This window comes from Musca domestica, unplaced genomic scaffold, assembly GCF_030504385.1.
Source record: "Musca domestica strain aabys unplaced genomic scaffold, Musca_domestica.polishedcontigs.V.1.1 7, whole genome shotgun sequence".
Classification (NCBI taxonomy): Eukaryota; Metazoa; Arthropoda; class Insecta; order Diptera; family Muscidae; genus Musca; species Musca domestica.
This window is the reverse complement of record NW_026712383.1, coordinates 10213079-10228232: the sequence shown is the minus strand read 5'-3', so window position 1 is coordinate 10228232 and position 15154 is coordinate 10213079.

Below are 15154 nucleotides of genomic sequence, written 5' to 3'. Positions count from 1 at the left end.
AAGACGTCTTCATAAAATGTTGCCACTTATTTTTCTTGGTTGGCTTCCCTTATAGGCCTACTTACCAACGGAAATGCTACTATAAAATGACCATTTCAGTCAAGTTTTATTATGTGACATACCGTTGCGACATACTACGGGCCTACTTTCCAAGCTTAATGCGCATACAATAATAACCATTTAGAACGAATCAGAAAATATTCAAAAAAATTAAATCCATTGAAAATTCTTTTCAAATCTTTAAAATACCTAATATCGAAAGGTGCCGATATATGGGGGGATATACGCTATTGTGGACCTATATAGACAAATCTATGTCTGGGGGTAAAGTACTCACAAGGAACTTCTTGTGTGGATTTTCAGATAATTCCATTGGGAAATGTGGCTAAAATCATCATAATCCCGAATATCGGGGGTACCGTTATAGGGGGGATGTACGATATCGTGAACCTATATCGACAAATACCTTTCAGGGGATAAAGTGCTCACAAAAAAATCCTTGTGTGGATTTTCAGCGAATACCATTGGAATATATAGCTAAAATCATGAAAATACCGAATAACGGGGGTACCGTTATATGAGGGCTATACGATATCGTTACCCTATATAGAGATCTCTATGTCAGGGGGTAAAGTGCTCACAAAGAACCCCTTGTGTGGAATTTCAGACAATTCCGTTGAAAAATGTGGCTAAAATCATCAAAATGCCGAATACCGAGGGGTACCGTTATATGGAGGCTATACGATATTGTGGACCTATATATATAATTCGCTGCCGAGGTATAAAGTACCCACAAGGAATTACTTGTGTGGATTTTCAGACAATTCCATTGAAAAATGTGGCTAACATCATCAAAATACCGAATATCGGAGGTACCGTTATATGGGGGCTATACGATATCGTGGACCGATATGGCCCATCTTGAACTTGACCTGCCTGCAGATAAAAGAGAGATCTGTGCAAAATTTTAGCTTCCTGTCTTAATTCGTTTAGACTGTATCGTGATTACAACAGATGGACGGACAGGGCTAAATCGTCTTAGAATTTTACGCTGATCAAGAATATATATATATATATATATATATTGTTGGGTCTAAAATGATTATTTCGATGAGTTACAAACGGAATGACGAACTTAATATACCCTCCGTACTTTTTTTTTTGTGAAGGATGATTAAATTAAATATTATAAATTTGTTCATGTTACATAACTCACAGCTGAATGGCGCTGAAACTGTATCGTAGTTGAATTGTATACAGGGCTTACAAACAGGACGATGACAGGTGGAACAAACATTTTTAAAATGTGAATCCTGAGCTCCACAATGTAAGCAAATATGTTCCATATTGTCACTGTATTCAGTCATTACACTTTTCATATATTCTCTATAGATGGCTGGGCATGCAAGACCTACCAGCACCTTGTTTTGTAATATTGCCTCAACATATTTGCATACAAATACGCCGCAGTTGAAAAAATTTAAAGACAACATAGTCCAGTCATGAGCATTGTATTTATTGACAAATATATTAAATAACGTTTCAGCGTCTTTTGTATCATCTTTGAAAGAGTCTAGAAAATGAGAGGTATAATTATATAATGTAATATGTACCCATTGGAAGCTTTAGAGATTTGTCTTTATAAAATAAATTTTCTCCATCGTGACATGCTACTGCAAACGATTTTCTATGAATATCTTTGTGTATTAAAATTGTTAAAAAAATATATATACATTCATATCCGAACAATGTATAATGTTTAACTCTTTTAAAACTCGTGGGTAGTTTTTGGAAACTTTTAATGAATTTTTGTACAGTTAATTGCTTTTTTCATCGTTTTATTTTACCCTCTTTGGCGTTCTTTTCCAATAGTCGTCATCTTCTAGAGGCACTTCGTTCTCTTTTATTCTCTTTAAATTTTGCGATATTTTAGTTTTGCTTTAAGCTTAGTTTTATTAAGTTTCTCTTTTTTAATAGTTATTCCTTTTTGCAAATATAAGTGGTGAATATCTTTAAGTTTCGGTTGGGAATATATGTATGTCGTAACATTTTTATTTAAATTAAAGTATGATCCTACAGAACTATTGGCAATGCTTGTGTTCTCTTTATCGACGAAATGGCCCATTAAGTTTGTCCATAAGGGAGTATATGGAATGTATTTAGTAAGCATTAGGTTGGCAAAGTTCTCGTATAATATATATTTTCTATGCCAATTTCGCTGGTGATCTTTTTTACTTCACAATACATTTGTAATGCCCTTGTGTAAAAAAGACTTTTTTAGTATAAAGCAAGTGAGGGTTTTTCATTAGAAGTTTTTATGTAAGACGATTGTTTTGTGAATGTTTCCTTTTCGGAAGTATTAATTCCTGCGCTGTCATTACTTGAATTGTTCACATTTGACGTTTTATCGTCCGTTGTTTCAATATTTGATGCGTTTTTGCTTGAAATTTCATTACATGGAGCGGCATTATCTTCTACATATTCGTTAATTAAATTACCGATATCAAGTGCCTTAAGAGATTGCAATGCATCCTTAACGTGACTGGAAATTGACGGACTCAATAATAACATAATAATAATAACAGTACAAATATATTTTGAACCCAAGCATAAAATTGAGTTACATCGCTCATGTTTACAGCCACGAATACGTGAAATTTGAGAAATTTTATTACATTTTCATTAGAGTAGCATTTTTTTATGTCGTTTCGACAACATTCATAAAATGTCCGCAACAGAGCTGTAAAATTGTGTATGCAGGTTTAGTTTTTGTTGTACAATTAATGTAGCAGCGCTGCAAATAGTTTTCCATTGTACATATATTGTACTGCCTGTTAAAGGATATTATAACTGAATTTATTGTTCCTCTATTCCAGTCTGTGAAAACTCGTTGTGCAATTGGCCATGTAATATTATTTTTACACAATATGTTTGCAAGTATTGCAAAAATCTAACTACGACACCTGTATAGTGACTGGACATAAAGGCTTCTGCGATAGGCACTACTATGCCTTTTTTAGTCCTTCTTTCAGACATTCGAACAACCAAACTATATAAAAATTTGTTTCGAATTCTCGTCAAATTTACGTAAAATACAGCCTGTACCATCGAAATATAATGTGGTTGTGCTCATTGCCATTAGTTTTTCACTTTTTATTTTTGTAAGTAAAATCTGTGGCTTTGAAAAGAGATATACATCCTGGATTGATGCATATTGAATGAAGTCGCTCCAGTTTTTGTCCCGCTGAATTTTAATTAGATCGTAGGAGTTGTCTTTATTCCGTTAATTTTTTCTCATTTCCTCAGCTTTCACTTTTCTTGCCGCGTCCTGACTTAAAATGTTTTGGTTGTTTCGAACTTCCCTTAGCGGTATCGATAGTTTAAGCAATTGCTCATCTCTCCAAACGGAAGGATTTAACGGTCTTATTTCACTTTTGATTATATCTCGCTGCACACCGCGCAACTGTTGTGGTATTTCTATATCTTGCGGATGCACTACTTCTAATTGCGTAGAAAAATAGTCTAGCTTTTTTGACTCTCCAATGGTGACCTTAAATTTATACTTCCCACATTCATATTTACTATAAACACAATTTGAATAAAGACTAACCGTTTTATTTTTATTTATGCGACTACAATAATAATTTATTGGACAAACGTTGTTGATTGTCTTAAATTTTCGTCGCACTAAATCTTCGAGGAATTAAGGCTATTGAGTTGCGCCATATGAATTTTGCAGAAACAGTCTCTGATCTAAAGTTCTTTACATCAACGTTAGGAATACTTTCTATCCTAATTTTTTTCGGACAATTTTATACTTATCCAATACTAAGTCTGTATTCGGAGTGACATCAATAAAGTTTTCGTATTGTGTAGAATTTATAATTACACTCCCTTTAAAGGGTGTCATGTTATCCACATCGAAAGCCTCTGATAAAGACTTCGGAATATTATTTTGCTCAATCGCACAAATAGGGCTATAGTTGCCTATATAATCGTCATTACTCATATTAATATTGCCTTGAGTATTGATAAAAGTATTAATATTATTATTATTATAATTATTATTGTTAGAATTTTCATCCTCGTCAAGACAAAAGTCTACAAGCTTTTGTAATGAAATAACTTCATTTTTAGTAATATTTAATTCAGCATTATTTACATTGTCGGCTTTATTTTCAAATTCGATCGGTAAACGATCCGAAATGTCTTGTATATAATTCATTTGTTTACTTACTTTTTCTATACAAGGAAACATTTCATAATTATTCTTATTTCCTAACACATTTCCTGCTTTAAAATCCTTAGAACAAGACCCGTTTTCATCTTTTGCATTGAATTCGAAATGTTCAACTATTTCCTCATAGTATTCTATGGTGTTATGCTGATGGCAGATATTTCTTGTTGTTCTTAAAATTTCATCAAAGGTAAGTTTTTCGTCATTCTAGTAAAAAAAGAAAAAATATCATGTTGATTAGTCAATATTTATTCTGGCATATGTCGTCGCAAATTATATCGTTAGGTGGTCTGTGTAAATCGTTCCAAAATAGGACAAGCTGAAACAGCTTGTGAAACGTTAAGAGAATTAAATAATCATACAAGGATGCAAATAGGTAATGATCATCGTCTGTTTACTACTATTAGTAAACAAAACTAAAATGAGCGTATTGTACCAAGAAAAACAAAACCATTAGAAAAATAGCAAATTTTATAAATTTCCGAATCTTTTGTCAATATCCCTGCAAACCACCCATATTTTCAGGAACGTCTATATACAGGAACGTTAGGAAAAGTATAACGACACTTTTTAGGATTTGCAAAAAATTCAGTATAAAGTGTATTGTCACTCCACTTTTTAAAGGAGTCAATAGACCTTCCTTTATTTTTATAATTTAGAAAAAAAAAGTTTGCAAATATTGCAAAATAATACGTTTTTTAAATTCGCCATATTATAGTTCACTATCTGATTAGAAAATAAAAAAAGAAAAAGAAAGAAAAATACTCGGTGCCGAGCTCCTACTTTCATCTCCGTTATTTATTTGTTGCAAATACCGCCTTCGAAATCTCTACATAACTTCGACGCATTTTGTCAAACATTTTATGTTTCACAAAAGTGCATATGTTGTATAATGTGTACTACACTACTGTTTCAACAAGTGTATGCGCCAAAGAAAATTTTTTCAATTGACGAAATTATAATTATTTTTGAATAAAAATATTATATACAGTCAAATTTTCGTTATGTCATTACAATTTTAAGAAATAATAATATTTGCCAATAAAACAATAAGAGCTCACGTTTCTGTATTGTTTGTAACCCTGTGAATAGATTCAAGAAGAAGCGATCTTTCCACCCCGAAAACAAAACAAGAGAATATGTAAATTTGGCGGTCAGAAATGCACCACCATATATTATTCAACTCCTCATGACACACATTGGTCACACAAGTAAATATCAACCTAATTTTTACACCTCTATCGTGCTAATAAAATTTGTAGGAAAATATGTGTGTTTACAGAAAAAGGGGCCATATAACAATATGGGAGCGATACCAACAAAAGCGAGGACCTGCACATACAATTCTTTTCCAGAGGATTAGGATCCGAGGAGAACTTAAATGTCAATTCCATTGAAAAATGTGACACAACCATACCGAGAATTTAGAATTACAATTTATGGTTTAGACAAAACATCTAAATCCGACAAAACAAAGAAAATCTTCTAAATGTCTGCAAAATTCACCTACAAACTATGTATTGTTTTGCACCCCAAAAAGTTTAGAAATCTTCCTTGGTTTAATTATAAAATGTATGTAGCCCGTAATATGAGTCAGTGACCATTAGGTTGCACCATTTTGAGCCAAAAACCACAAAGCTAGCAATGAAAAATGTAAACAAGTGAAAATTCTGTAAGTTCCCCTTTTTGGAAATTCTCAAAAAAAAAAAAAAAAAAATAATAAATAAATAAATAAATAAAAGCAAAATCATAAAAATACCGAATATACGGAGTTACCGTCATATTGGAGTCTAAATGAGCCTGCACAGGCAATTTTTGTCAAAGGCCATTTCAATATTCAAATATAAAAAGTTGTAGTGTCGCAAAACATGAAAATACTGAATATAGAGAGGTACAGTAATTTGGGAGCTATACGAAGACCGCGGTCCTGCATAGGCAATTTTCTGTCACAGCTGTAGTACCCATTACTAGATGCAAATACCAAATTTGAAACAATTCATGTGAATAATGTAGCTAAAATCATCAAAATACCGAATGTAAGGAAGCTACCGATATATGGGTGCTAAACGGAGACCTAGACCTACATATACAATTTTCTGTCATACATTGTAGTACACATTTGGAACTTCAAATATAAAACAATTTCGGTGAATAATGTAGCTTAAATCGGTCAAAATACCGAATAAAGGGAGGTACAGTTCTATGAGAACTACGGTCCTGCATAGACAATTTTCTGTCACAGCTGTAGTACCCATTACTAGATGCAAATACGAAATTTGAAACAATTCTTGTGAATAATGTAGCTAAAATCATCAAAATACTGAATATACAGTTAAATATAATCTATATCTAAACGTGAACCTATATAGCCCATTTTCAATACCAAAAGTCCTGCAGAGTACTGAATAAAATTTTGTCAACCTACTTCAATTCGTTCAAAACCTAGAGTGATTTACACAGACGGACGGACGGTCATCATTAAATCGACATAGGATTTAATACTGATCATGAAGATATATGCTTTGTGGGGTCTAAAATGTATATTTTGAGGTGTTACAAACGGAATGACAAACTTAATATATCCTCCATACTATGGTGGGGCTAAAAAAAAATATAAAGTCGGACGGGCCCGGCTTTATTATACCCTAAACCACTGCATATTTAGTTTTAATGGAGAATTTATGGAAAATAAATCATATCAGGTACGATTATTATTGAATGTGTATAATGGATTAATTAATTAAATATTTAAAATTTATAGCCAAAAGAACTACTATATGAAAGGTATATCTTCCTCTGACTCAATTTCTATTAAATTTCACAGATGAATTTGTCACTGAACCGATATTCTTTTTCTTTTTTCGCACAATAAACCTGATATCTAAATTTTGACCTATTATCTCCAATTTCAATAGGGTTCGCCCTTGAGCCAAATAAATGATTTTTGCAAAATTTTATCTCGATCGGGCAATAGATGTGACCTGTACTGTGATTACAAAAATACATTGGCAGACAAACGGATAGACAATTATAAATCGACTCAGAATTTGATTCTATGCAGATCATGAAAAGGTACTATGGGTCTATCTCGTTTCCTTCTCAGAGTTATAAACAAATGCACAAAGAGACAGTACCCTGACTACAGTGTAGAGTATAACAACCTCTGCAATAAATGTTTGGTTATACTTATTGCCTCCCCTTAATCTTTTTCAAAAGTATTAAATTCGTCACTTTAACAGGTTGATATTTTTGTATTTCCATTTATTATACACAACACATACAGCAGGTACATTTTTTATTCCAACTCCAACAGAAGTTTTCATTACCCTGCCCTTCAAAAAACAAAAACAAATTATTATTTATTTTTAGCTAAAACTTATATGTCGCTACCTACCACCTAACAGCAACCATTCCTGAGACCTCTGAGTTTTACGGTAATGACACACAGCGAATTCGTTAACATTTTGATGCCCTTTCATGTAGTACCTGGAAGAAAGAAAACGTACCTTGTTATTTAAAAATGACTTCAAATTCATTGTCAAATACTTGCCAAGTATTCTAACTCAACAGTAGTCACATCTTTCTTGCTTGAATCCATTGCACAAATTACATAAATATAAAACAAAACAAGAAACATGAAAAGCAGAAACATAAAGAGAATAAAACCAAAACAACAACTTGTAGGAGAATCTAGATCGATTTTTGCAAACAAACTCACAGGGGCTTCCAGATCGAGTTCTGTAACGAACATGCAGGAGCTTATAGATCGAATTTGGTAGGTATTTGACTTTTGTGGGCATACAAGAAAAGTCGTGCGTTTCGCACACAAAAGTAGTTGAAAAGGAATAACTATTAAAAAAAGAGAAAATTATTAAACCTAAGCATAAAGCAAAACTTAAATATAGCAAAAATTTAAAACGAAAAGAGAACGATGTGCCTCTAGAAGGTGAAGACTACTGGAAAAGAACGCCAAAGAAGGTAAAATAAAACGATGAAAAAAACATTTAACTGAACAACAATTCATTAAAAGTTTCCAAAAACTACCCAGGAGTTTTTAAAGAGATAAACATTAACAAATCATGATCAGAGCGACATGGCAATTGTCTTATAAGTACAGGCCCGCACCCTCCGCGGGTCCGTATTTCCCTATACTTAGTATTTTTATATTTCCCTATACTAAGTTTTAACCACATTTTTCAACAGAATTTTCTAATGCTTGGTATTTATATAAAACTCTAACACCTGATATTCGGGATTTAAATAATTGTTATCGGGAGGTACCGTTATATGGAGGCTATACGAAGACTTGGACCTGCATACAAAATTTTTTGTCATAAGTTGAAGTACTCCTTGGGATCTTCCAGTACGAAATTTGAAACGATTCCGGAGAATAATGTTGCTAAAATCATCTAAATACCGAATATAGGGAGGTGCCGTTATATGGGGGCTATGCGAAAACGTGGACCGAAATTATTGGGCTAGAATATCAATATCATATCCGAAGGACATTGGTACACTAATTGACAACATCTTTGTATTTGGCAATTGTCTGCAGACCACAAGAATTTAGAAATTAAATTAATTTTAACTTTTCTTAATCCATACTTCCAGGATTCTTATAAGAAAATATTATCTAGCTACCAGAGATAAAGTTTTTCAGACATTCTCTAAACAATTAACCGTAAAGTTACAAATCGAGTGCCAAACCGAATATAAACTTTATTAAAGTGTTTAAGTTAAGAACAAGAAATTTATTGCAGCAAAAACAAATGTTGCCAAACAAAGTTGTCCTCCCAACCAAACTCAGTATTGTATACTATTCTCAATTCGGTGTGGGTAGTTCGCTGTCATTTACCCGAAATGTTCTGCGGTAATGACACAAAATATATTTGCAGTTTATAATCCCATGCGGTTACCTAACGACTACATTTGTTCGTTCCTTTGAGGTACGTAAATATTCAACTGACAGAAGTGAGAATTCTTCTGTATACTTTGATCTGACAAAAAGGATATGTTTTGATGACTTGTGATGTGATGCATTTTCTTGTCTGAAATGAAAATTATATTTCACTGGGAAATCACACCACATATGTTTAATGTGTTTGTGATAGACTGTATTCGAAGTTGTTTCCTTTTCTCCTGGTACAGGTGCTGCTAAACAAATCACTTGGATTGATATACATTGTACATATCAGAAGAATGTTCTTTTTATACCCTACAACACTATGTGTTGGGGGTATTATAAGTTTGATTGGGCCAAAAATTATGTAACACCTCGAAATATTGGTTTCCCACATAGGAAAGTATATATGGATCTTCCTAGCTCGCCGAGCTGAGTCGATCTAGCTATGTATGTCCGTCCGTCCGTCTGTCCGTCTGTCCATGTTAATTTGTAATCACTCTACAGGTCGCAATTATGGCCCGATCTTCACGAAATTTAGAATGTAGGTGGGGCTTGGACCAGAATAGAACCCTATTTCTTTTGGAGATGATCGCATAATATTTAGGGGTTCAAATGGACCAAATACTGAAAAAATGTCAGATTTTGCAGTAGCTATACAGGTCGCAATTATAGACCAATCGACGCGGAATTTCGCATGTAGCTAGAGTTTAGGGCGGGGAAGAAGCCTACCAATTTGGGTGGTCATCGGATAATATTTAGCGGGTAAAATAGACCATATCTTTTGTGTTGAAAAAATTCAAAATTTTTCATTAAACCGCGAATATTTTAAATACCGGCGAAATCACAAAGCCATGACAAGGTTACTTCTGACCTTTAAATTGATGTTAACATCCAACAAATCGGATATATAGCGAAATATGTGCGATATATATGTCTATCAAAGAAGATATGCTTGAAAGATCTCTTATATGTCGAGAACGGCTGAACTGATTTCGACAGTTCTCATTAATTCAGAATGGCCTCTTGGCAGGAAAGAAAAAACGTCTAAAAAATCGCATAAAAATATCTCCATGATGATGAAAATATTGATTTTTTAAAATTTTCTCATATTTTTTTCAATTTTGTCATATTTTTGGCATATTTTCATTTTGAATTAAACATTTGGTAATATTTCTACAGCTAACAAAACTAAGTAGTTAAGATATCAGGAATCATATACAGATCGCATTTATGGCCCGATACTTACGAAATTTTGCATGTTGATAAGAGGTCAGAATAGAAGCCTACTCTTTTTGGAGATGATCGCCGTATATTTAGGGGTTGAAATGGACCAAAAAACTGCAAAATTGTCAGCAGGTCGTAATTATCAACCGATCCTCATGCACATTTGAATGGGGGTTACCGGACATTGCAAAAGCCAGTTTTGGTTGGCCATCCAAAATTATTCAATGTGGGAAATAGTTTGCCAACTTTTGTAGACAAAATACTAAAATGTCCATTCCAGTGACTTTTTCGAGAATTCACAAATACAGGAAAGACGCACTCCTGACTATTTCGTTAACGCTGATTTCGTTGAAGAATATAGTCAAATGTCTGTATCTCATATAGATGCGTTTCAGTCAAAAACCAATAATAAATGTTAATCTTTTACCACTTCGAGAGATTATAGGTTTTTGGGAAATATTGGTTCCAGATCTAGGAAGACCATTTAAAATTAGTTTAAGTTGCTATTATTCGAAAATTAGAGAACGAAACCTGATGGTTTCCTTTATTATTTGTCACAATATCTTGTGGAATTCTTTCGAGTATCTCGCCTATATAAACTGTATCGTTTATTATAGTGTTGTAGGGTATTCAACGGTCGGCCCCGCTCGACTGTAGCCTTTGCTTACTTGTTTGATATACAATCATCATACATCAGAATTCATTTTACGGTGCGTTTTCTTATCTAAAATCATAAAATATTTTTTAGATGTATCATTTTGTAGCCAACTCGACAGTCAGTTAACTAGCAAACAACTCGGTTCTTCATATAAGAAACGACACGAGTATTCGCACTTTTTAGAGAGCTGTGATGACAAAAAACGTGGATTCCGATTTCGTTGCTATTAATGGTGAACGCAGCGGTTAGCGGTATTTGTGTTTTAGCTTTTGTGCGTCCTTCTTCCAACTCTGTAAAATGTTTAATAGTACACTTTCAGAATTGCAAATTCCAAGAAAGCTATTAAAATAATTTTCCAAGAGATTTTTAATTTCCCTTATGGTAAAAAAAGAAGTGAGAGTCACTGGCTTTTTGTGGCTTCATGAAGTTATCAACTATTACATTATTTCCTAAGATAATATGACATAAAACGGCTTTAAATATGAAACACCCCCACCAGGAAGAAAAGAATTTTCAAAATATTTTTATTTTCATTGCCAACATTAGTGTCCTTACGCTTTATCTTTCATTGACAGTCCTGGCCCACATTTGACTGAAATGACTCTGGCGGAAATTGTAAGCATTCACATTAATAGACGAACCATTTTATGCGTGCTATAGCCACCCTTCTTACAGGAAATTTCAGCTAGAATTACTATGACATTTGCACTTGTTGCTTCGTCCACACTGTTGTCAGTTAACGTACAGCTGCGTTGGTACTGGTCTTCTTACTAGGGAGTGTAAATTCGTTTTAGGATTATGTGTATATGTGTGTGTTGTTGCCTTCTCGCCATGGCCAATAACTATTTTGTCATTAGACCTTACTTTGTCCATGACAAGCGCTGTCCACAGAGGATTATAAATACTCCCTAAAAAAGGTTATTGCCTTTTGCTGTCATATGGTAACCCGCCAACCAATGACCGGTCAACCAACCATGCCTTAATTGCATTTCAAAAATTATGTCTAATAGGTACATTCTTCAATGGAAAATGTCTTTAAATTAGCACTTATTATGCAACATTGTAATAATGTGTAGCAAAGCCGTTCATTATTGTCTCGAAGGAGATTGTTTATGGAGAGTTCTAATTTAAAACATTTTTCAAATTTAAAGCAATATTACAAATTTATTAAAAACTCCATCCTTGTAAAAGTTATATGGACTTACGTGAGTTTAAGCCTAGCATCGGGTAAAGATGGGAACAGCCCCGTGGTTCTCCCCTCATTACACACTTATTACTCATTTAAAAAAAGAGGGTAGATTTACTTTGTCATTCCTTTTGTAAAATCCAAAAATATTTGTCGTAGACCCTATAAAGTATATATATTCACGATCAGCATAATATTCTATGTCGATTTAACGATCGGTATTTTGATGATTTTATCGACGTTATTTACCTGAATTGTTTCAAATTTGGTATTTGTAGTTCGTAATGGATACTATAGCCTTTGACAGAAAATTATCTGTGCAGGTTCACATATCTGTATAGCCCCCATATAACGGTACCTCCCGATATTCGGTACCTCGATGAATTTAGGGACATTATTCATCGGAATTGTTTCAAATTTGGTATTTGGAGTACGTCATGAATACTACAGCCTATGACAGAAAATTGTATGTGCGGGTCCACGTTTTGGTATGGCGCCCATGTGCTGGTACCTCCCTATACTCGATAGTTTGATCTTAGCGACATTATTTATCCGTTATTTATATAACGGTACCCCCGATATTCGGTATTTTGATGATTTTACTGACATTATTCACCGGAATTGTTTCAAATTTGGTATTTGGATTTCGTCTGAATACTAAAGCCTATGACAAAAAATTGTATGTGCAGGTCCACGTTTTGATATGGCGCCCATATGCTGGTACCTCCCTATATCCGGTAATTTGATCTTAGGGGCATTATTTACCAGACTTTTTTTTTTAAATGTAGTATTCGACGTTCGTATTGGATACTACAGCCTATGAAAAAAAAAATTGTCTGTGCGATCCACGTTTTATAACTCCCATGGTACCTCCCTATTTTCGGTATTTTGATGATTTTAGCTACATTATAAATGAATAAGTGAGAAAAGAAAACCAACCGAATGGTTTGGCTGTTGATTCAATTCTGATTCTATTTCGAAATATATTCCTTACGTACTACCGAAACTAATCTAACTTAACCTAGTCGCAGCCACACAATTGTTCTTATCTATTCTAATATTGAATGTAGAACATTGCAGGGCTGCTTGTAATTTCATTCAAGTGGTCTTGTGCATCTACTGAGCGCATCGATATCTGTGCCTGTGGGTCATAACCTTTATTATCTCTCACATTATCGTAAGCGTCAGCGCACAAGATCACCGAATTCTTCACATGTGATATTTTATGGCGGCTGGGAAATATTTAATTTTAGAAAATTTATCTTTTATTGCTACATTTTCCCAGCGCCTCAATCGCACTCAAAAGTATGTACAGAGTATTTTGTACAGTCCTCATATGTAAACCCTATAAATTAATAGCAAACTCAAAATTAAATTTTCGCTCTTTTCCTTCTCCCAATACGTAATTTAGTACGCATATCAAAAAAATAAAAATAAATAAAATATAAATCTCCCCATCTTTAACATCAATAGTGATCCAAAAGTAATACTTTTTACTATTTGTCAAACCCTTTTAGTTAAAATTTTCAAAAAAAGCCCAGCCTTATCCAATTTGATCCAAACTTGGTACATGGTAATATTATTGTCAAACTTAGATTGAGATCGGAGGTGGGCAATATCGGTCCACTCCTTCCGGTACCTCTCCATACCGGGTCAAAACTTTGAATAACAAAAAAGAAAAACCTTTATAAAATGCGAAATCAACATCCGATTCCATTCAGATTTGGCAAATCTTAATATTTCGATCAACAAAAGATTTGTTATAAATATGTTGGAGATCGGACCATTCTTTCTAGTACCACCCCCACAAAGGGTAAAAGTTTTGAATAACCAAAACGATTATAAAATCAGAAATAAGCATCCGTTTTTCTTCATATTTCACGTATCCCATTATTTCTACTAACACAAGATCTGCTGTGATCTTATAACAAAGAACATAATATTAGAAGAATCCATGAAATGTTTTAAGTTTCATACAATTTCATATTTGAAGATTATTTCATGCAGACTTTGACCACGTCTTCTCAAGGTAGCGCTCAAGATTCACAGATACGTTACGATTTGTAAGATATTTGAAGAGGTACGGTCCAATGATGTACGTTGCAATTATGCTATTATTTTTTTATAGCATTGGTAGCTTTTCGAATACTTCTGGCTGATCTTCACTGCAAATTCGACAAAATTGCTTATTTACACATCCATTGAGTCAAAATTGCATCGTCGTAGAAAAAAGCTTAAAATTACAAATACTGAGCAAGAATGAGAGATACAACAGGAAACTGCACAACAAGGAAAATACAACTGCTTGCTCTCTCAATTCTGCCAAAATTTAATATATGTGTTTCCTGGTAGCTGTGAGTTTATGGAATTTGTAAATTAAATTCCATAAATATTTTGTGCATACTCAAAATGCATATTTTGTAAATATGTTTCGAGAAATAAGTATATATTTGTAAGTATATGTGCAATATTTGTAAAGAGGAAATAATGCATTATTACGAGGATAAGCAGGCGAAAGCAAATGGAACAATTTATTCTACACCATACTAACGGATTCAAATTCCCATATTTATCTTCTAACTCGATAGGAAGAAAATGTATATACCTTTTGACAATAATTTTAATAAGATCTCCAGATAAATAAAAAGATATACATATATTCTACAACGAAAGCAATGTGTCTTCTATGAGGGGATCTTGAGATATCATGCGTAGAGCAATACAGATCTTTAATGAGGATAATAACAGACTTCCTATGAGGAGATCTATAGGTAAAGATTTTCTCTAGAAAGATATCTACACTTTGTTTTAAAATATCCAGATAAATAGAACCTCTACAGGAAAATTTTCTATAGAATATTGTTAGTTCTTCTATGAGAAAAGATTTTTTCTAAAAATATATTTCATATATCCCTAGATAGAAAGAGAAGGAGAAGTCCTACAGAT